Genomic DNA, 22,496 nt, shown 5'->3' on the forward strand with positions numbered 1-22,496 from the left:
TATATCAAAATATTCTATATCATGCCTATCCCTTACTCCCTCTTACTGGTTCTAACCAAATCCCACGCCTGCTGCAAAGGAAACCCACGTATGGACTGGACCTGGAAGTAGACTGGCAAAGACACGATCGCCCCACCCCCACCCCTAGTGGCATCCCCTTCCACAGTAAGCTCAGTTCAGAATCCTCAGGCTGGACCAGACCCAGGTCAGTCGGGGGGGTGTTAGGGAAGGGACGACACCACTGAAGAAAGCCTCCTCCCATCCCGGGGACAGTTCCTTTGGGTACTATTTTCCTGTCAAGGCTTATTATTATACTACAACTTCTGTTGTTCTTGGGCTCAGTACAAAGAGACTTCAGTTTTGGATGAAACCGTTGGCCTAAAAAAATACTTCAGGGGGAAAAAATATCTTTGAACCACGGAGTTAGTTATGACCTTAGAAGTCGTGGTCCCCGACTTCTCGGTCTCACTCTGGGAGAATTTTCTCCACTGCTTCACCAAGACAATACCGTCCATTGGGAGGGAATCCCTTCAGCTGCCTTGAGGCCTTTGGCAGTATGAGCTGATTTAATCCCAACAGTAATTCTCTGTTTTACAAAAATGGCCCAGAGAGGTTCTGAAATTTACCAGCATCACAGAACATTTCTTCATTTATATATTCGCCCTCTATGTCTAAAAAGAAGCATCCCAGAGTTGATGACACTGTGCTGTATCATTGAAGTTTGCTAAGAGAATAGAACCTAAATGTTCTTGTCAAAAAAAAAAAAAAAAGTAAATATGTGAGGTGATGGATATGATCTATTAAGTGACTCAACCCGGGGGAGCCCTTAGTGTGTATATATCAAATCACCATTTGTCCACTTCAAATATCTTATCATTTTAACTGCCATTTGTCAATGATACCTCAATAAAAGCTGAAAAAATAAAAATATAATGAAATGAAATGAAATGAAACGAAATGAAACGAAACGAAACGAAACGAAACGAAACGAAGTGAAGCATCCCCACCCTCCTTCCCGGTTCACACCCCACCCAACTACCTTGCACCTGTTGTCTTTTGTCTTTTCATCTTTGCCTCCCCAGAGCCTGATACCATACCAGCCACATGATAAGCACTTAATATCTGCTGAATCAATCAATAATTAAGTCATTTGACCGAACTTACCACAGAGTCTTTCTGGAAACTCTCTCTTCTTTTGCTTTTCAAAACGTCTTGCTTTTCCCAATCGACCATTTTACTCACAAGTCCTCTTTCTCAGTCTCCTTCATTGACCCTTTCCTCACCATCAATATATGTTCTTCCTACTGTGTTCCAGGGAGATCTCATCCATCCCAATAACTTCTCTTATCACTCCTATATTGACTCCTCTCCTGCCCATACCTCCTGTCCCAATCCCTTGCCTAAGCAGGTGTCCCCCCACCAACTTCCAAAATATATCTTGACATTGATAATGCACAGTTACATCCAGTTAAACTTGTCACAAGTACAGTTCACAATCCTGTTCCTAGATCCAAATCTACTTGTCAAGTGTGTGTTAACAGCAGCATCAATCGGCTGCCCAAACTGGAACCTCAAACGTTGCCTTCTATTCTCCACTGATGTTGTAAACCTTAGAAGCAGAAGAAAAGGGGTAAACTGGGAAAGAGGGGCTGAGAGTTTTGTGTTCTAACTTATCCCACCACTCTTCTTTGAGCTTTACACGTAATAGCAGGTGTACAAAACATTTCACAGACTCCAACTGAGATGTGCAGAAAAAAATGTACTTTCTTCAGTTTGTCTTTTTCCTAAGCCTAGTAAATAGAAAAACAAATTAAAAGCACAGTCTGATCCAGGGACTCCTGGGGGGCTCAGTCGGTTAAGCATCCAACTCTTGATTTTGGCTCAGGTCATGATCCCAGGGTGGTGAGATCAAGCTCTGGTTGGGCTCTGTGCTGGGTGTGGGGCCTTCTTAAGATTCTCTCTCTCTCCCTCTCCCTCTGCTGCACTCCTACCCCCCACTCACCTGCCTCTCTCAAAATAATAATAATAATAATAATAATAATAATAATAATAGTTCAATCCAATAATTTAAACAGACCCATTTAGGGAATGCCAAGTCTCTCTTGGGAAAAACTGCCTAGTGTCTCAAGAAGCCTCCCTGTCTTCTGCTTCTTTCTTGAAATGCTATCCAGGTATATAAGAACAAAGGTGTGAGACGGAAGTGTCTTTGAGGTCTGGGGGAGACACTGGGGTTCACAACATGACTCCAGAGTTCCTTGTCATCGTAGGTGTTGGCAGAATCTATGATGGGGTCCTCTCGGCCTGGTCGGGACCAGAAGGGCTCTGTGGCTGTTTGCACCTCACGTGGACTCCCACCATCTGCCTTCCCTGAGCTGAGTGCTCTGGGATCCACTGAGCCATGCCCAGGCTACACGGCCATACCTCAGCATTAGCTTCATTCCCACACAGGAACTGAGGCTGAACCTCAGAAAGTATCCACACCGCCACGTTTTTTCTGAGGCCACATCCTACGATGGCTGGCAGTATCTCCCTTCCTTACTCTTGGTATAACCCACTGATTGAATGGGCCCTCACCCCCTCAGAGACTTGCACCGACCTTTGACTCTCCATACTTAACCTCCCCTTCGCATACTCTGTTTCCCTTCTCTTCCCCACCAGCGCTAAGGTCAGAAATGAGTGGCCTTTTCTTTTCCTCCCCCACGTCCTGTCCTCTTCCTTTCTGACTCCATCTATAATTGGGGGCAGGAGTTTCCCCTCTATAGTGTGAGAGAATTCTGTAAGCTCACTTCTCCAAGCTAACTTGTTGGTATCCTAAAAAAGGAATTAAAAGAATTTGGATAATACGTTATCAAGATAAAGTCTGGCAAGTCTGATATAAATTAAAGCTGATGAAGTGAACTTTATCTGGCAGGCTAAGGGATTTTAATCCATCCTAAGGGCAACATGAGGAACCACTGACTATTATAACATGATTACATGTTTTCTTTCAAAGATCAACTGGGGGGCACCCAAGTAGCTCAGTCGGTTAAGCGTCTGACTTTTTTTAAGAGAGAGCTCAAGTGAGCAAGTGGAGGGGGGTGGTGGGGAAGAGAAGAGTGAGAGGAAGAGAGAGAATCTGAAGCAGGCTCCACACCCAGCATAGAGCCTGATGCAGGGCTCCATCTCACAGCTCTGAGATCATGACCTAAGCTGAGATCAAGAGTCAGACACGTAACCAACTGAGCCATCCAGGCGCCCCAAGTGTCTAACACTTGATTTTGGCTCAGGTCATGATCTCAGGGTTGTGAGATGGGGCCCTGCATCAGCCTCACACTGGACATGGAGCCTGCTTCAGATTCTCTCTCTCCCTCTCCCTCTGTCCCTATACACCCCCTCTACCTCTCTTAAAAAAAAAAAAAAATCAACCCAGTTGCTGTGTAGACAGTGGATTAGATACCAGCGCTTCCCAGAGTCTTCCTCCATGACATCCATGGAAACTGGGAACAAGGGAACAAAAAGAAGTGGCCCCTGGTCCTGCCCAGCTGCCGTGAAGGCTGAGGGAGTAAACATACCTGGAGTCCATTTAGCCACTGATACAGTGCGAATCTGGAAGGTAGGAAGCCAGGTAAAAGGCAACTGCAATAATTCATAGAAGAGACAATAACTGTCTCAATAGTGCATGGCAGTGGATATGGGGGAAAGGGAATGGATTTGAAGGATACCAATCAAATAGAAGAAGGACATTGTATTTGATTGGACAGCTTGGTAAAATGTGGTGCTAATTCACAGAGATTGGAAGGAATTTCCAATGTAGTGGGGAAAAGCTTGATGTTCTTGCAAAGTCTGAAGTAAGAAGGACATCATTACGGGGCAGAGGAGTTGCTAATAACATGGAATTTTTCTAAGTTATACAAGACCTTATAGATCATGTTAGCCAACCTGCTCCTTTTACAGATAATAATAATCCTTACTATTTACTGAGTACCTCCCATCTTTTAGGCAATGATCTAGCTGCACTACAAATATCATGTCATTAATTCACACCTAACTCTGTGAGATAGCTGCTATTATTTAAGAGTGAAGCAATGGAATCCCTAAGAGATAAGTAACTTGCCCGGACAATTCAGAAATTCAATCGCAGAGCCAAGAATCAGATCCTGAACTCTCTGTTGCCAAAACCACTTATTTTCCTATTATCCTTTATCTCTCTAAAGAGAATACAACTTATTTTTAAAACTTGCAAGTTTGTGTATGTTTTACAATTTCCAAAATGCTTCCATTTTATGTGTAAAGTCACAGAGTCAGGTAATAGTGAGCCAGGATTAGATCTGGGGTTCTGCTTCATCTTTAAGTTTCTTGCCCCATCCCATGCCTTTCCCTTCCTGAGCAAAGTGCAAGATCAGAAAAAATGAAACTGCATTTTCTTTATCACCCATGGAGGCTCAACATTTTACCCGCACAGCCGCCTGCATATCTCTGACCTCCTCCACCAACACTGTATCACCATGCCAACTGTCTGCAGAGACGTTGGGTTTCTGGGTGTCAGCAAACCTCTGTGTCACGGAACCCCCACATTCTGTGGTGTCAAGAGCACCATGTGTGGGTAGAGAATGCGAAAATGTGGACAACTTCCAATCTTCCCCGAGCCAGTTCAGATACAGGCTATTACTTCTCTGAGTTCAATTCTAGAAGCCACAGTTTTAAGGCTTTGAAAATGATCTGCGTTTAATTCAATTTAAACCTGATGTCTTTTCCTTCTTACGGTGAGAGACATAAAATCACTCCCTCTATTATGAAGGATGCAACGTACACGGCACATGTGGTCAAATGCCCAAACACAGTCAGGATGATGTCATTTCTGCCTTCAACTTAACCATGCCCTAGCCCAAGGGGAATGACTCCCTGACTCATTAAAAAAGTCAGAGCTTTCTACCTGGGTAAGATATGTCTGGTGATAGGATTTCATTTTTACCATGACATTTCTACAGCATTTGGGCTTTTGCTAAGTTAGGCTTCTTAATGATGTATGTGGTTGGTATAAACAAACGCCAACCTTAACCACCAGCACTGTCAAATTCCTCACATGCTTCAGCACATTTAAGGGAACTAAGTTGTTGCAAGGTAATTATGTTGTACGGATTAACGTGTAATCCTGAAGAACTAGAATATCCCCGGCAAGCATGAACTCTGTTTTGTGGGGGAGAGAAGTCAGACGGGTCAGGGAGAAATTCCAAAGCATAGGTTTTGCCTACAGCCTTCGTGTTTTGGTAACTCAGAGTATCTAACACTCCTGAATTCTTCAGCTACAGCTGGAACACTCTGGGAAACCCATTCTATCCCTAGGCCTGGCGCTATACCAAAAGTGCTTTTCTGGCAGAAGAGAGGAGCTGGGTATCCCTACGAAGTTTCATCTAGAGTTTAAATTGGCAACTGTTTCTACAGTTATCACTATTTTTTTTTTCTGGGAAAGAGAAAGGTTTTTTTTCTATTTGTCTTTGTTTCACATTGGCAAAAAAAATGCTCTACAAATATTCTGACCATATATCAGGTTAGCAAACCAAAGTTTAAAAAGTTATAATTATTGCTCTGATTAAAATGCTTTCTGTTTTACCTCTATGTAACAATTCTATAAAGGACTGGAAAAATAAAATACACTCCCTACACTTAAAGGCAGGATTAATGCAAAGAAGAAAACTTCATAAGCTGACAGTGGTGGTTAGTTCTATGTATCAGCTTGACTGGGTCATGGAGTGCCCAGATATTTGGTCAAACATTACTTTGTTTGTGAGGGTGTTTTTTAGATGATATTAACATTCAACATTAACATTTAAATGGTAGACTAAGTAAAGCAGATTATTCTCCCTAGTGTGGGTAGGCCTCAACCAATCAGCTGAAGACCCGAATAGAACAAAACTGCTGGTTTCTTCCTGAATAAGAGGGATTTATCCTACCTACCTGCTTTTGAGCTAGAACAATGGGTCTTGTCCTGCCTTCAGACTCAAACTGAAACATGACTTCTTCCTCTAAAGTTTTTCAACCAACTCCCCCAAAATTAGTCTACTCGACAGCCCATTTAACACCCCTGCTTTCAGGTGATCTTCAGATGCCTCCAATTTCTGAGCCTGTCTGGGGTTCTGCAGTACAAATTAGCTTGTTGCAAACTGGTTAGCTTTCAACGTTTCCTATCTAAGTCAGTAACAACTCACCCTTTCGCTGTTCAGTTTCCAAAATCACTTGCTGTCATCTCCCCTCTTCTTATGTTTGTCTTTGGGTTTTATGGTTTGTTTGTTTGTTTGTTTTCAGGGATAAACACATGTATTACTCTACTGGATTTAAGGAGAATTTCCAGAGGTATAATCATCATATGCAAAAGACTGCCTATGGGCTACTAATGCATGTATGGTTTCTTCAGGGGGTGCTGAAATATTCTAAAATTGATTGTGTTTATGGTTGTACAGTTCTGGGAACTTACTAAATACCACTGAATTCTACACTTTAAAGAGGTGAACTGTATGATATTTAAATTATATATCAATAAAGCTATTATATTTTTTTTTAAAAAACTGCCCATGGAGCTGAAATCTTTAACAATACCAAGGAGTAAAGTTCTATATACCAAGGTCAAACATGGATCAGAGATGAGTGGCCAGCCTAATGAATCAGCAAAAAAAGAATTATAATTCAACATCTCTTCTCTTCTACAATCCATCACAACTCCCTAGAAAAGCATGACTAAACATTTCTATAGACTTTTGTGATTGTAGTGCAAGATAAATATTTCAGTTTGAAAATGTGAACTCACAAACAATGAATGAATTCAGGTGAGGCAATTTTGTACAATCCATTGATTCAAAAATATAAAATTTAAGGTGTTGGAGTAGGTTCATTTTAGCTGTTTCTGTATCAAACAGCTGTCAAAATAGCATTTTGTGGTGAACACTTTTTCAAACAGACTTTATTGAATGAGATTTTCAGATCTTTCTGTATATGTCGTATATGCTGTTAGGTTTGGGGGGAAAGCATCTTGTTACTTGAGGACATGTCAAAACCAGAAAGCATATTCAGCTCATAGTTCTCCATCAATTAAATTGCTGCCAGGAAGTAACAGAGCGTCCAGGAAAATTTCAATCAGGTACCAGAAATCTACAGGGATAGCTTTGTGTTTCAGTAACCACTCTGTGGACACAATGAGGGGAAATGACCCACCAGAAGAATAACATCTGGAGTTGTCCAAATGCATTACTCCAGACCTGGTCAGTTAAGTGTCATGAGAATGATACCATCATTTAAATATATGTTTCCACTGAAATGCCAAATGGGGTTGGACACAGGATTATACTGTGTGGCATGGAACATTTGCTCTCCTAACATTGTGGAAAGTAATATTTATTTTTTAGTTTGTGTTTTTATGACTAGCTGATAACTATGTTCTTACTTCGTGGGTCAAAACCTCACTCCCCAAGAAACAAAACAAAAACCCCCAAACCCAGCTCTGAACAGACCAGCTGGCCCGGAGTCTAGCGGAAAGCAAGCTGAGGGAGACTCACATGACCTGGCTTCCAGCTGGTGGCACATTTGCGACATCATGTGAACTTCATGTGGTCACAAGACCTCTGCCCTTTAGTTTCCTCACTTATTAAATGGGTATAATTATGCCAGCCTGACTCACAGAATGAAGTCGAGGAACAATAGGATCATGCATGTGAATGTCATCTATTAACTACAAAGCACTGGAAGTGTGAATTATCATTTTAAGTGGACAGAAATATATAAGAGGGGAAAAAAAAGAAGAAATAAGAAGTGGAACCTGCTCAACAAAGGAAATTCTCACCTCCAATTCTAATAGCTTTAAGATAAAAGAGATCCTTGGGTAGTGTCCACTAGGGAAACTCTCTTGATGGCTGGTGTCCATACTAATTACCTGTCGACAGTGACTCTCCCACTCTGTTTCCGATGCACTGAAATCGTTTCCTGAATGCAGGTTGCTTCACAGTCCTACAAAAAAAAGCACCCATTGATATCTGGAGATAATTCAACCATGGCCACAGCAAGCAAGTCAGCTTATAGAAAACACTACAGAAAGTAATTTTATTTGCCCAGTTCTGAATTGCCTGACTCTACCTACAGAGCACCCTTAGGGGCGTGTGAGGAACTGAGGTGATTTTCGTTTGCGGACAGGTTAGGTTCCTGAGTCACGTGAGAGAAGATTGCTTGAGGGAACAACTGACGTGGTGGGCAAGGTATCAGGTGAGAGCTTACACAGGCCCAGGAGACATGGCTATGCAGTTTCAAATCAGGCACTAGAGAACCAAACTCAAATTTTACAGAAACACAGAAAAGACTTGCTTTATCAAATACAGTCATAGTCACGTAAGAATTACATTTAATGCTCTTTGGCTTTTGATAACTAAAATGTGATGCCTTCCACAATGGTGGAATTATTTCAATGAGGAAACTAGCCCCTTGGGAACATTCTTTAGGAAATGAAAGAAATAATGGCATTGTTATATTCTGTGTTGGCCGCTGGAGTCATTTGTGAGTTAGTCCCACTCCAGATGGTTAGAACCTCAGGGGGGAAACCCCTGTGGCCCCCTGATTTAAAGGACCCATGCCCTCCTGGGAGAGCCCAGAAGCTGAAGCCATAGCTCACCTTGGGATGGGGGAAGGAGATCAGGAGGTGACAAAATCAATGTAGTAAAATATTAATAACAAGTAGAACTGTCTACACACAAACTCTAGCTCTCCCTCTGTCTTATAAAAACTCAGCCTCCCATCACTTTCTCCCTGCTGCCTTCCCCCACTATTGCTACCTTTGATTTGAACAAGCAATCTTTGCCAGGATAAAAATGTCAGAAACGGACAAGGAATCTCCCACACAGTGCTATTAAGCGGGGGTGGGTGGGGGGTAGGGGTGGGGGCGTGGGGGTGGTGGTAGTTCCTTTGACCCTCTTAGGAAGACCTACTGTAGTAAAGAAAAAAACTGCATGAATTCCAGCCCTACCTTCCTCATTTTCACTTATTATCCAGATGATTGTGCACAGGTCACTTTCCTCACCCATAAACAGGAGTCTGCAAGTAATAATATCCATCTTAGAGGACTGTGAGTGTGTACACATTAAATATATCACAACATATAAGGCAGGTATTCAGTATGTCTTAAGAGTTATTGTTCTTGAACTTAATAATGGGCTTTGTATTGGGGGATTATTTTTCAGGAAAAAAATCAAACAGGGTGTTAGAGAAGTGTTATGGTTCCAAACATGAAAAAAAGTGTTTTATTAAAAGAGGGGGGGAAATCAACTTAGCTTTGTCAAGAGAGCTCTGTATCGCAAGCAATCAGCTTCTTGTTCATTGTCAAGTTCAGTGAAAGTACACAAAGTCCTAGAGACCTGATAATAATTAAGAATATTCACAGGCTTCTTCCTAAGGCTCCTTTTAATCATTGACTCAATATTTGGGTGGTCTTTCCATTGGTCGCTTTTGTTGTTTTATACAATCTCTTGGTCTCAATCTGGAATAAGTGGAGGAAACTTCTAAATTAGAACATTTGCTACAACAGTTGTCCTTTTATGTTCTGATTTTAATAAAGAGATGCTATTATTCTGGAGAAACCTTTCATAAACTGAATATTGTTTCAAAATCTGCTTATTTACATTTCTCATGGAACTTTCTATGGCATGCTGTGTTCAGTAGGAAACATCTGTCTTTGGGGTTTTCATCACTGAGAGGTGGTTTACTACAAGGGCATGGCACGCCTGGGTGCACACAGATAACTCCCCAGCAGGGACTGGCCCATGCACACGTGTCCAGTGACATCCACGGCCATATCCTCTGGGGAACACTTGTGTCACGAGCAGAGAACATACAGAGGTGTAGTCCAAGCGGAAATGCCCCCAGAGGTTCCAGGGAAGTGTCTGTAATAAGAGGCTAGCCTGTTGCTAGGACAGAGCCTTTGGTACTTCATCAATGTTATCACACGGGGGCTCTTGTTAAAGTGAACTCAGGTCCTTTGAGGCATGTGCACTTTGGGAAATTCCAATTAATTAGTATTAACTTCCCACTGACATCTCTTCTCCAAGGAAGTCCCATGTGAGAAGTAAAGTGAGAGTCTCTTCCATTTTGTTTGTGTCGATCTGGCCTTCCCACACTGGACTAACAAGTGAAATCCTCTATTTTTTAAGACCTATAGTATCTCACAGAAGCCAAGGATTTTAGGGGGAAAAAATCCATAAAACTACAAAGCTCCTAAAGCTCGAAGGCAAACCTCCCCGAATATAGACCGATACTCATTCGATATTTTGTACATCCATCTATGTTGTTAGCTTTTCATTGAATGGATTGATTAAAAGTTCCCAGTGTTACTGCCCAACTCCCTGGAGCCGCACTTGATGAGAAAATAAAGTGACCCTCTCTACTTTTAGAAGGTGCTGCTAGCTGTGGAGAGCGGCGGCTGGCCCTACCTGGTCATGAGATCACAAGGGTGCCTCTCTCTCCAGCCCCACATTCAGTGCCTGCACACTGGGAGCTTGAAATCAGCTATGGTGAAAGTATTTATGCCACGGAAATAGGCATATGCTGCAAATTAGGGCTTGATCTTCCTCTAGACAACTGGATGTTGAGCATTTACAGACACAGCCTGGCTCTAGGCCTCCTTTGTAAAGCTGATGCCATGGGAAGTATGTTGACCTCAATGAGGCTATCTGGAGAGCTGCCACAAAGTGATAGGCAAAGAACCGAGGGCACTTAGCTTTCAGGAATCGCCACCTTTGTGTTGGAATATCAAAGCTGCCTGCTGAAGGAAACCCACCACAGTAAGGGGTGGCTTCTTTCTTTCCCTTCTACATATGTGTATATATGGGATATTTTTTTTCAACCTAAGACTTGTCTCTTTCAGTTTTTCCTATTTGACTTTATGTGTTGAATTTAACTAATTTTTCAAGATACTTTGACTATTTTATTTGGATCATGATTCTATTAGGGAATCAAGTTGTTCAACCTGAGTAAAAGCACTTGTAACTATAAAACCCAATAGAAACACAAAATACGAGTGGCATTTTCATGGGAATCTGACAAACAACACCGTCAATACTCACATCTGGATCATTGATACGGTGTTGAAAAGGGCAAGAGGATTTGCCAGGTGCAAAGACGTGGAGGCGGATGGCTTAAGAGGAGACCCAAGGAAGCCAGAGAGCAAAGGAGCAGGCAGAGAGAGGGGGGAGGACAGGAGCAGCACGAAGAGGGTCTATAAGCTACGTATCACTGTGGACGCAGGCCCGCTGGGCACTGAGTAACCCTGTGACAGGTACAGAATCATCCGTCTACAGCAGTACATCCCAAGCATTTATCCGCTGACTCCCTTCCTCTCGTGGTGGAAGGTCGCCCCTGGAGATGACAACTCCCCAGCATTTCCAGGCTGTGGGGCAACTTTGCAAACAACTTCTGAGGAAGCCTTCTGCAGCAAAGGTGTGGGAGGTGAACCAGCAGCGAGGCGCACAGGAATCAGGCCATGCCAACCAGCTGCAGGCAGAGGCGGACCAAGCGGTGTGGCACAGGGCACACGCGGCACCTGCTATGGACGGGATTGAGGGACACACTTTGAGAATTGTTCATTGATTCGATAAATCTTTACTCAATTATTTATTAACTGATTAGATCATCAGATACTGACAAGGCACCTACTATTTCCAGGCACTGTTTTAAGGGCTGAGGATGCAGCAGTAAATAAAACAAAGTCCTTGCCCTCAATAAGCTTATAATGTAGTGGAGGAAGACAGATTATTTTTAGAAGTGAGAGTGTAATGTCAGTCAGTGATTTGTGCTAAAAAATAGTTTTTTATTTGAATAAAAAAGGCAAAGGACTGGGAGGTGATGGGCCCAGGGTAGGGGCAGGGAGTGTTATTTAGGAACGGTGGTCAGGGAGTTGCTCTCGGGTGAGGGACAGTCTGAGTAAATCTTGCATGAAGTGAGAGAAGCATGCAGGCATCCTGGGGAATGGTTTTCCAGGCAGAGGGAACGGTCGGCACAAAGGTCTGCAATCAGGAACTACCCTGGTGTTTAAAGGACCACAGACAGGTGCTGCATTGGGCAAGGAATCCAGTGCCAAATGAGCGAGAGAGACGCTCCTGCTGTGTCCAGCTAAGAGTCTCGGAAGGGACTACCATTAACTTAAAAATTACCAATCACACAAATGAACACAAATGTATACATTGTGGTAAACACGTAATTGGATTTGTGTTTTCAAATGATTAGCTTGTCTACTGTAAGAAAGACTGAAGGCGGTCAGAGTTTAGGGTCCATCTACCATTTGACACTGTTCATTGCATTATGCTTTACTTCTCACCATCGATAATCTGAACACAGCTCTGGGAGCTTAGTGTGCTTCATGACCATCCGCTCCATAGTTTACTTTTTAGAAACATCTTAGTTTGTAGAAATCGGAAACACCTGTATCCTCCATCCCTGCATGGAAAAGCTAGAGGGAACCTAACCTGAAACTCATAGATAGAACTGATTTCCAGTGTCATGCCAAAGGCTAACTGAAGATTCAAGAGCCAGCGTGGTTTGGTGGAAAGAACATAGACCTGGATTCAAACTTACCTAGGTTCCAATTCCAGTTCTAATGATTACTTACTATGTAGCTATAAGTTATTATATCCTCTAAGCCTCATACATAAAAGGAGAATAATAACGCCTGCTCTGGAGCAATATGGAGATTAAATCAGATCACCCATACAAAGCATTTGATTCATAACAGAGCCTGGAAAATGGATTACTATTAGCATATCGATCATATGATGGAAACACTGTGATTTGCATGTTTTTGTCTAAACTACAAAAAGTATTAAAACAGCACACACAGAATTGAAGCTAAGTAAACAAACTGAAAGGAGCTTGTCAATAGATCTGATAAACCAGTTTAGGCCAATTAGCCCAAGACACGGTAGTTAGTATTTGCCAGTGACTGTTGTGGTAATGAGAAGGGGATCCAGTAGAAAGTAAAAGTCAACAGCGTATGGATGACTTCCTGGAAAAGTGTCTTTCCAGATCTCGTTTAAAGAGAGGTCAGACGGACAATGAAACACAGATGCTGAAGCCTCAAGCCTAGGAATGAGATTCTGCGAGGTCCAATCCCCAATGAGAAACACACTTTGATGATCCAGCAAGAACTTCTCGTTAGTGCAGGAACACATGCCTGCCATCTGTCAGGGAGGATATAATCGTATCACTGTCTCCCACACAGCAAGCCGAGCCATAATCATGCTTTAACTAGGCTGCAGAGATCACAGGAGCAAGCATGCCCTGTTAGCCCCAGGACAGGCACCATCCTGCAAGGTAAGTAATTCGCAGCTGTGTCTTGGTCTATTTGAGGATGGTCAGTTTGAGACAGCGACACAGGGACCTCTCCCAACCCCGAGGAAGTGAACCCCAGGCAGCAGCTCCCACACTAATGAAGGGAAGCTGGGTGCTGTGTGCAACTACTTCACTGTCTCTTGGGCACCAAACTTAATCACATTTAGACTCATTTACCGTAACAGCAATGCGTATATGTAGTATATCATACTATGTGGCTTTCAAAGCATTCTGATATACATTATTTCATTATAATCCTGATAGCAACCCCGTGAAGATGGTTATTATTGTCCTTGTTTTAGAGTTGGAGTCACTGATCCACAGAAAAACATTAATTGGTTCAACCCAGGACCCATATGAACTAGATCTGGAGTCAGGGATTTGAACCTGGGGCACCTGACACCAAGCTTTATCTTTGTGGCTGCACACTATATAGAGTTTTAGATCCCTGATTTCCCAGTGTAGTCCCACAGTGGCATTACAGCCGACTGGGGGCAGTGGAACAGCATGCATTTTTACTGATGGCCCTGGCTGAGGCCACATCAGAGAGCAGGTAGCCCAGAGAATCAATCCAAACAAGCCCAATGGTCATCAATCCAGAAGTCTAGTGGCCAGATCTAAGAAGTGTGTTCTGAAAGTGAGATCTCAGCCAGACCAGTAATTTCTCAAAAGCCAAGGTGATCCTGGGCAAATGAACTCAATGAAAGAGCAGGCTTCTTCTTCTCCCTCAGTAAAGCTAGGTGTGGGTTGAACAGTATAATTTGAAAATCTCTTTGAACCTATTAATAGAATAGAAGCAAATCATCCAAACTTTGCCTGAAGGTCTGGTCTCCAACTTGGGTTATGCGTTCTTCCAAGTAAAGTCTTTAAGTATGGAATCTTGACCAAACAATTTGGATGAAGGCTTTTGCTCCTATTTTGTAAACTCTAATATTCCTGTGACCTGTTTTACTAGTTAAGGAAATGTGTGATATGGAAACTCTGTCATTACAATTTGAGAGAAATGTGAAGTACTTCCTTTGGTAGCCACAGTTTCTCTGCCATGAACCTTAATAAACATGTAAGCTCCAGGAGGGCAGGGGTCCTTGTCTGTCTGGATCACTAATATAGTCTCACTGCTGGCAGATATTGGAAGCTCAAAAAATAGCTGTTGAATGAATTAATGAATGAATTGTGATGATATGGGGTGTTTTGCATTGCATTTTGGAGAAAGAGTCATTTGTTTGGAAGGAGAACCAGAAACAGATTCTCTCATTATAAAGTACCATGATTATCTTGGTAAGACATTAAGTATCTTCCCCTTTCCCTGATAACAGGAGCTGCAGCTAAGATAGAATGTATTTACTGCTTTTCTAATAGCATGTAGGTTTCAAAATTACTACATGGTCATGCATACAACAGATAAAATATGTGAAGTGTGGAAGGTACTAATTATGTAGGGAATGGTTTCCAAAAAGGGTCAAGGGTGCTATACCATAGGACTACACAGGGGATTGTGAGCTCATACCCTATGTGACTTTTCTGTAAAGGGAAAACCTGTTTATATTATCTGAGCCCAGAACCTAACTCCATTTTACATCTAAACACAAAGTATTTTTCTCCAGTTTAACATATATGTGATTCTCTAGGAATGCAAAAATCATGTAACTTGAGGGAAGACTGAGACTTTGGAAATACACCAAAAGTAACTGACCACTGAAGAAAATTCCCATCAACAAATGCTTCTAGTATTGGAGGCACCAATAAGAGACCACCCATATCGGTGTGTTCTTGTAACTGCTGCATTAGCAGTGATACTAAATTAACATTCAAACTTACTTATTTAGACTTTCACTTCCATCCGTGAAATATTAGTGGCTACAGTTATTCTCTTCCCACCATGCACAAGTTGAAAACTGAACAAACTATAGGAAACAACTGTTTTCAGATTGGACAATTGGCAGTACAGGTCAGACTGTGATCCCTGAAAGGAGAGATCAAATGAGGTTAGGGTTATAGTTGCCCCAGATCACTGCCTGGAGGTGGTTTCCAAGCCACAGCACGGAGCCTGGTAGTCTTAAGGAGCTAATGAGACAGAGATCAGAGTCAAGGAGGCCAGGGTGGCTAGAATATTTAAGGCAGAGGACTGGCAAGGAAGGAGCAGCACAGAGAGAAAGAGAGAGAGCTTCCAAGATATGTAAAAGAGTTCTCTCAAATCTTTGACTAAATACTGATGATAAATATGATTACTTATAGGGAAAAAAAAAAAACTAGATGGGATTGACAGCAGATAGATACTGCAGGGAAAAAAAGATCCATAAACTTGAAACAATAGTATCTCCAAAATGAAGCACAAAGAAAAGAAAAACTGGAAAAAAATAAACAGCATCAGTGACCTATGGAACAACATCAAGGGTCTAAAGCATGTATAACTATAGTACCAGATAGAATGGGTGGGAGAAACAGAAAATATTTAAAGAAATAATGGCTGGAACTGTCAAAATCTGATGAAATCTATAAACTCTCAAGTTTAGGATTCTCAAGGAACTCAAAGAAGAACAAACATAAAGAAACCAAACTAAGAAACATCATAAAATCAGGGATAAACAGAAAATCTTAAAAGGTCAGGAGGCCAAATGGTAGGTGGGACACACTAGATACAGCGGAACAAAGATAAAAATTGCAGCAGACTTCTCATCAGAAACTTTGCAGGCCAGAAGGCAATAGAGTAACATCTTAAGTACTGAAGATAAAACTTTCTATCTAGAATTCTATACCCAGAGAAAATAGCCATCAAAAATGAGAGCAAAATAAGACCTTTTTTTTGGAGTTTGAAAAGATTCATCACCAGAAGAATGCACTACAAGCAACATGAAAGACAGAAGGAAAATAATGCCAAATGACAATCTGGATCTACACAAAGGAATGAAGAGCATGGAAACAATAAATACGTGGGAACATAGTAAAGACCTTTTCTTTTCCTCATTTTAAATCTTTTTAAAATGCAATTGATGATTTAAAGTCACAATAACAGTTTGTATTGTGGGGCATGTATGGCAAAAAATAGCACAATGTATGATGATACTGGGTGTGAAACAACAGTGTGAAGGAGAAGAGGAGGAAAATGGAGGCATCCTGTTGTAAGGTGCTTACATTCTATGTGCAGGAGTGTAATATTATTTGAAAGTAGATTGTGATAGGTTACAAATGTATACTGTAAACCTCGAAGCAACCACTGAAAAAAATAAAACATATCAACAAATAAAAAATAAAACATATCACAGATCTGCCAGCGGTAAGGAAAAATAAAATCGTAAAAAACAATAACTGGTTAATCCAAAAGAAATCAGGAAGCAAGAAAAAAAAGGAACAAAAATTAAATTGGACAAATAGAAAGCAAATAGCAAGATGGTGGCAGATTTAACCCCAACCATATCAATATTTACATTAAATGCAAATAAACTAAACACTCCAATTACAAGACAGAGATTGTCAGATAAAAAAAAAAAAAGCAAGACCTAACTATAGTGCTGTTTATGAGAAAAGCACCTTAAATATAAAGAAACAAATGAATTAAAAGGAAAACTATAGAAAAAGGTATACCATGAAAACATCAAGCAAAAGAAAGTTGAAGGGGCTATATTAATATCAGACAAAGTAAACTTCAGAACAAAAAATATTCCCAGGAATAAAAAGGGCACATTTCTGAGTGACGAAGATGTCAATTCATCAAGACAATGCAGAATCTTAAATGTTTATGTTTCTAATAACAGAGCATCATAATACGTGATAACTGACAGAACTAAAAGAAGTAAAATAATTTGAGATTTCAACACTAATTTCTCAGTAATTAATAGGAGAAGTAAACAGGAAGTCAGTAAGAAAACAGAAGATTTGAACAACACTACAAACAAAGTTGACTAATTATCATTTACAGAACACTCCAAACAACCATAGAACATTCACAAAGATAAATGATATCCTGGGCCATAAAACAAATATAAATATAAAGATCTTATTTAGCCCTTATTTCAAAATATAAGTATAAAGTGTGGAAAATATTCAGTTGAATACTGTTTTTATTTATAAATCTGAATGTATTCATTGTAACAAGGAACAAGCATCTAACTACTTATGTCTTCTTTTATAGCAGCTGAGTTTCTATATTGAATTGCTTTTTATTTTTCTTTAAGTTATCAATAAATTTCATTTCATGACAGAGAAATGAGTATTACAAAGAAGTTATTAAAAGTGGCACTGGGCATAATAGAACATAGAATCATCCATCTGGAGTGAAAATGAGGAAGTACTAATGTCCCTCTTGCCTTCACCAGTAGTCTGGTAGAAAAAGAGCAGTGAAGTGGAGTGTCTCATATGTACAGACTACAATTTCTTCCTCTTGCCAAAATGATGTACTGAGGTACGTCTCTATAAATTTGTATTTTGTATGTAGAAAAATCACAGTTGAAAAGGAATTATTAATACTACTGATGAGATCTAAACAAAATAGAGTACAGTGGTGTTATTACCCTCCTAGATGTGGAAACCATGTTCTTATTAATGCAGCCAAGAATTGTAGCTAATTTTTTTGGAAGCCTCATTATATGGTTCATATCACATTTATGGCTCATAAGCTTCCCATATGTAAAATGAGTGAAAAGACTTGGGAGTTTTTTTAATGCAAATGAAAATTTTGCATTTACATATTCCTGTAAGATTTTTATCTCGTTGACTTGTGAATCCTAGTTCTAGTCTACTGAGAAAATTTTGAATATTAATTCTGATGAACTTCATAAAGTTGCCTCCTATTTTTGTGGCAGGGGTACATTTGATTAGCATAGGTAAGATGTCTTTGACATATTCACATTCATGCTTTTTAATCAAGCAGTACTGTTTTGCTGAAAAGCTCCAATATATTTAGCACTATGGACTCCAACACTGAGAACTCCTGGAAGTGTCAGTGACTGTTGACTCTCAGCTCTGTGCCCGCTCCCTGCACCACTGAGGCTGGAAGTCTGAAAACCACATTCCCCAAACTCTCGTCAGCTCTCCTCTTGTTACATCTGCCAGAAAAAAAGCACTAATCTGAGGCAGAGAGAAGCCTTTTGTTTGACGACAGCTGCAGGCAGTTTTTGGCAGGTGTTAAGGTGGAAATAAGGTGGAGGCTACTTCAGCAGCCCAGGGAGTGACCACTTCCTGGTAGTGAAGACCTCTCCAGTAGATCCAGAAGCAACAGCGCAACAGCAAGTGTTGTCTCAAGATCATGGGCTTAGATCAGCCCAGGGATATTTCCTACTTTTGGTCTGTGACTATCATCCCTTATTCCTTGTTGTTCTTCAAACACCTCTCTTCATTCTTCTGCTCTTCCAATACATTTTATTTAATTTTTTAAAGAGAGAGAGTGTGCATGTGAATGGGAGGAGGGACAGAGGGAGAGGGAGAGAGAGAATCCCAAGCAAGCTCCACGCCCAGAGCAGATCCCCCGTGCAGGGCTTGATCCCATGACCCTGAGCTCACAACCCGAGCTGAAATCAAGAGCTGGACACCCAACTGACTGAGCCACCCAGGTGCCCCATCTTTTAATACACTTGAAACCAACTTCCTGTATTAAATTTTGCTCTATTTGAAAAACCTAGAATGGTCTCTGCTTTTCTGTCTGGACTCTGATTGATATAGTGACTTTTGGACAATAGTCTCAAAACCAACAGTTTTTCAGAAAAAAAAAAATCATTCACTGGACAATTACAACATGCCAGGCACTTTTGTTAAGCATTTGGAAACACAAAGTCAAATAAGTAAGATATGATCCCTACCCTAAAAGAGATTTTAGCATGGTCAGCAAGAGAGAAAAGTAAATAAATGGTTGCAGCCATGGGATACATGTTAAATTAGAAATATGTGTAGGATTTGGGGCATGGAGAAGAAATACCTAAATAAAAATGGTTGACATGGGAAATGAAGGTGGAGTAGGCTATGCTTGTGGGACAGTGTGAAGGTTAAATAAGACAAACATGGATGAAGAAAGTGGGAAGGGCATTCTACGTAGTTGCAACAGGTGTAGCTATGAACTACCATGAAACTTGGGAAATGTTATATTCTGAATAAGTAGACCTCACAGATGTATGCAGAGTTAACAAGGGGACAATCACCTACCGACCGAGGAGCCCCTGCCTTTCATGAACTGCAACACTGTTCAACCCCATGGTTTTCTATACTTGTTCTGATGTCAACTCATAGAAAGCTTTGCAGAAGTTTTTAGAAAATATACTAAGATATTTTCATTTTTATTCATGCAAATGCCATTGGAAGAGCTTTTCATCTGAAGGAAAGATTTTCATTAATCCCACCAAAAATAACCCATGTTTATAAAGTAAGGTCAGTATTTCTAGCCTACCTCGATTACAGGTACTACACAAATTAATAATGGAACTATTAACAATCCTGTGGCCTGCAATTTATTATCTGATATTCATCTAAATGGGATCATTTTAGTGTGGGCACATTTGAAGATGGAGAACAGACATTCTCTTTTGCCGCTTACAAAATTCAAAGATAAAGAAACAAAATAGCAAGAGGATAAAAGAAGCATTGTTTTAACTACAGTATTTTGTAAGATGAAGATTTTTCATTTGATTATAAATCCCTTAAGGCCAAGAACTCTGTTTATTCACTCAACAGGTATTTATTGACAGCCATTTCATGCTAGACCCATTCAGGTACTTGCAGTGGAATAATTTAACTCTTGAACAAAACAGTAACCTTGATTTTTATCTAGTTTAGTGATTTACAAATCTTTTCTTTTTTCTTTTTATTTTTTGGCCTTAAAGCTCTTTCATCAAGTGAAAGTTCACATGCAAGTCCAGTAAAATCCAGTAGACATAAGGAAAACTGCTCCCTTTGAGCAGGTAGTGTGGGAGCCCAGACCCCCAGCAGCTTGTGCCCACTGCGTCCACCCCACCCAGCAGTCCCTAGGAGTAGTCACAGTTACACCAAGGCTTTATAGAGAACAATTGGAAAACCACTGATGTACTCAACCCCTCAACTTAGAGATAAGGAACTGAGAACCAAAGAGACACAGACTGCTGTCCAAGGCACACAGCTGGTGAGAGGTAAACCCACCTAGAACAGAGTCTGTGATGATTGAGGTCCACAGGATCTCAGATTTAGCAGGGCCCAGGTCTAAGGGGATTCAAAACTTCAAACCTGGCCAAAGGAGCCCTTCTTACATAAGAAAGTAAGAATTTTTTAAATAAAAAAAAAAAAAGATATTTTATATGTTGTGAGCTATGTCTGGATCTTTAGACTCATTTATGTTTTCATCATATTCATACACGTAAGAAGAGCTAATAAAAATGTATTGATTATGATATGCAACCCAGATGGCTGCAATAAATTGAGCATATAGTAATAAAAAAATGTATTGAGCACAGAGGTTTTTAGGAATTAAGTTAGAAAACCCAACCAACAGCTAATATCATCCTAAATGGGGCAAAACTAAAAGCTTTTCTTCTATGGTCAGGAACAATACAGGGATGTCCACTCTCACTGCTTTTATTCAACATAGTACTGGAAATCTTAGTCACAGCAATCAGGCAACAAAAACAAAGAAAAAGCATACAAATCAGTGATGAAAAAGTAAAACTTTCACTATATTCAGATGACATGACATTATATATAGAAACACTGAAACACTCCACCAAAACACTGCTAGAATTGATAAATGAATTCAGTAAAGTCATCGGATAAAAAAATCAATGTACAGAAATATGTTGCATTTTATACACCAACACTGAAGAAGAAGAAAGGGAAATTAAGGAATCAATCCCATTTACAATTGCACCATAAGATACCCAGGGGGGAAAAAAAAAAGGAATCAACCTAACCAAAGAGATGAAAGACCTGTACTCTGAAAACTATAAAACACTGATGAAAGAAACTGAAGATGACACAAAGAAATGGAAAGATGTTCCATGCTCAAGGACTGAAAGAACAAATATTGTTAAAATGTCTATACTACCCAAAGCAATCTATACATTTTGATGCAATCCCTATCAAAACACCACCAGCATTTTTCACAGAGTTATAACAAACAATCCTAAAATTTGTAAGGAACTTTCACAAAAGACCCCGAACAGCCAAAGAAACCTTGAAAAAGAAAAAGCTGGAGACATCACAATTCCAGACTTCAAGTTATATTACAAAGCTGTGGCGATCAACTGTATGGTACTGGCACAAAAACAGACACATAGATCAATGGAACAGAATAGAAAATCCAGAAATGAACCCACAAGTATATGGTCAATTAATCTTCAACAAAGCAGGAAAGAATATCCAAAGGGGAAAACACAGTCTCTTCAACAAATGGTGTTGGGAAAACTGGACAGCTCCATGCAAAAGAATGAAACTGGACCACTTTCCTACACCACACACAAAAATAAATTCAGAATGGATTAAAGACCTAAGTGTGAATCCTGAAACCATAAAAATCCTAGAAGAGAACACAGGCAGTAACTTCTTTGACATCAGCTATAGCAATTTCTTCCTAGCTATGTCTCCTGAGGCAAGGAAAACAAAATAAAAAATTAACTACTGGGACTACCTCAAAATAAAGAACTTCTACACAACAAAGGAAACAATCAAAACTAAAGGCAACCTACAGAATAGGAGAAGCTATTTGCAAATGACATATCTCATAAGGGGTTAGTATCCCAAATATATAAAAAACGTAAAAAGCTCAACACCCAAAAAATGAATAATCCAACTAAAAAATGGTCAGAAAACAAGAACAGACATTTTTCCAAAGAAGACACAGAGATGGCCAACTAACACATGAAAAGATGCTCAACATACTTGATCATCAGAGAAATGCAAATCAAAACTACAATGAGAAATCACCTCACACATGTCAGAATGACTAAAATTAACAACACAAGAAACAACAGGTGTTGGCAAGGATGTGGAGAAAAGGGAACCCTCTTGCACTGTTGGTGGAAATGCAAACTGGTACAGCCAATGTGGAAAACAGTATGGAGGGTCCTTAAAAAGTTAAAAATAGAACTACCCTATAATCCAGCAATCACACTCCTAGGTATTTACCCAAAGCATACAAAATTACTAATTCAAAGGGATACATGCACCCCGATGTTTATAGCAGCCAAATTATGGAAACAGCCCAAGTGTCCATC

At 40.3% G+C, this 22,496-nt stretch overlaps 1 protein-coding gene and 1 long non-coding RNA gene across 2 annotated transcripts in view; both read right to left on the reverse strand.

The window, feature by feature from the left end:
• Positions 1 to 8,995, reverse strand: part of CNKSR3 (CNKSR family member 3) — a 123,746-nt gene extending 114,751 nt beyond the window's left edge. The window contains exons 1-2 of the mRNA XM_081829181.1: positions 8,981 to 8,995; positions 7,901 to 7,974 (exon numbers count right to left, since the gene is read on the reverse strand). The gene's annotated coding sequence lies outside the window, so the exon portion shown is untranslated. The remainder of the gene's footprint in view (positions 1 to 7,900; positions 7,975 to 8,980) is intronic.
• Positions 8,996 to 9,201: 206 nt separating this feature from the next.
• LOC145723152 (uncharacterized) overlaps positions 9,202 to 22,496 on the reverse strand; it is a 28,454-nt gene continuing 15,159 nt past the window's right edge. Inside the window, exon 6 of the long non-coding RNA XR_014148020.1 lies at positions 9,202 to 9,490. This is a non-coding gene — a long non-coding RNA (uncharacterized LOC145723152). The remainder of the gene's footprint in view (positions 9,491 to 22,496) is intronic.

This window comes from Leptonychotes weddellii, chromosome 8 (genome assembly GCF_054177405.1).
Source record: "Leptonychotes weddellii isolate Sample4059 chromosome 8, ASM5417740v2, whole genome shotgun sequence".
NCBI lineage: Eukaryota > Metazoa > Chordata > Mammalia > Carnivora > Phocidae > Leptonychotes > Leptonychotes weddellii.